The 1497-nt window shown below is 39.3% G+C and overlaps 1 pseudogene; it reads right to left on the bottom strand.

The window, feature by feature from the left end:
* Nucleotides 1–962: 962 nt before the first annotated feature.
* Nucleotides 963–1263, bottom strand: LOC101040145 (ubiquinol-cytochrome c reductase complex assembly factor 6 pseudogene; annotated as a pseudogene).
* Between the last annotated feature and the right edge of the window lie 234 nt (nucleotides 1264–1497).

A 1497-nucleotide genomic window follows, 5' to 3' on the forward strand; every position in this document is an offset into this window, starting at 1 on the left:
ACCTCCCCCAACTCTTAAGCCTTTGGCAACTATTTGTGCATTTCTTTAACTGTAGTTTTGTCTTTTCTAAAATGTCACATATATAGTATGTTCTGTTTAAATCTGGCATCTTTCACTTAGCATATAGCTTTTGAGCTTCATCCTTGGTGCATGCATCAATAATTTGTTCCTTTTTACTTTTAAGTAAGATTCTATTGAATAGACATGCCACACTTTATTCATTTGTAAGTTAATAAGCATTTTCCTGCCGGTTTTGGCTAATACCAATAAAGTGACTATGAACATTCATGAAGTTTTTGTGTACACATATGCTTTCATTTCCCTTCATAACTACCTAGAATTAGAATAGTTGGGTCATGTACTGATTGTATATTTAACTTTTTTAAGAAGTTGCCAACTGTCTTCCAAAGTGTTGCGTGATTTTACATTTTGTTTTTTTAGTTTTAAATGATTTTTTTTTTTTTGAGACAGAGTTTCACTCTTGTTACCCAGGCTGGAGTGCAATGGCGCGATCTTGGCTCACCGCAACCTCTGCCTCCTGGGCTCAGGCAATTCTCCTGCCTCAGCCTCCTGAGTAGCTGGGATTACAGGCATGCGCCACCATGCCCAGCTAATTTTTTGTATTTTTAGTAGAGACGGGGTTTCAGTATGTTGACCAGGATGGTCTCGATCTCTTGACCTCGTGATCCACCTGTCTCGGCCTCCCAAAGTGCTGGGATTACAGGCTTGAGCCACCGTGCCCAGCCAGTTTTAAATGATTTTTAAAAAATTTATGTGAAATAAAGACAACCCATATCGTAGACTTACAAATATTCTATTTCACATTATATTCAAGACTGAACATCTTTCAAACCATGTTCATGAAGCTGATGATATGTGCTTTGGCAGTTTTCAAGAAATATCAGTTAAACCATGATTAAATTTCAAGGTATCAGCTAAACGTCCACTGAGCATCTCCACTTGCAGTTAGCATTAGACTAAGTGTTTGATGCATTAAGAAATACATATTTAAGACTTATAATAATATTTGCAGAATTCTTGGCATAGTTATTTAAGTTCCTTCTGGTGAGAAACTTGAGTTTTGTGTTTTCTTTCTTTCAGTTCCAAAAGCTCCGTTTTGAGTTCTCCAGGCTTTGGTGAAATTTCAGGTATGGGCAGGTCCGGTTGATAGTACCTGTGCACCACTTCTGTCCCTGCGCACATGGCCAGGAGGCTGGCTGCGAGCATTTTCAGGTGGGTGGACATGAGCATGCCTGCAGGCATGGTCTGAGGGCGTGAACTGCAGGAGTGCTGGGCAGCGGGTCTAAGGGTAGACAGGGATTTTACAGTCTTATTAGCAGTGTGTGAGAAATACAGTTGCTTTACATCCTCACCAACATGTAGCATGGTCAGTCTTTTTAATGTAGCCGTTCTAACAGGTGTGTAGTAATATCTCATTGTGGTTTTAATTTGCACTTTCCTAACAACTAATGAAATTATTAGGTATGAGTTGGTGTT

This window comes from Saimiri boliviensis, chromosome 17, assembly GCF_048565385.1.
Source record: "Saimiri boliviensis isolate mSaiBol1 chromosome 17, mSaiBol1.pri, whole genome shotgun sequence".
NCBI classification, from domain to species: domain Eukaryota; kingdom Metazoa; phylum Chordata; class Mammalia; order Primates; family Cebidae; genus Saimiri; species Saimiri boliviensis.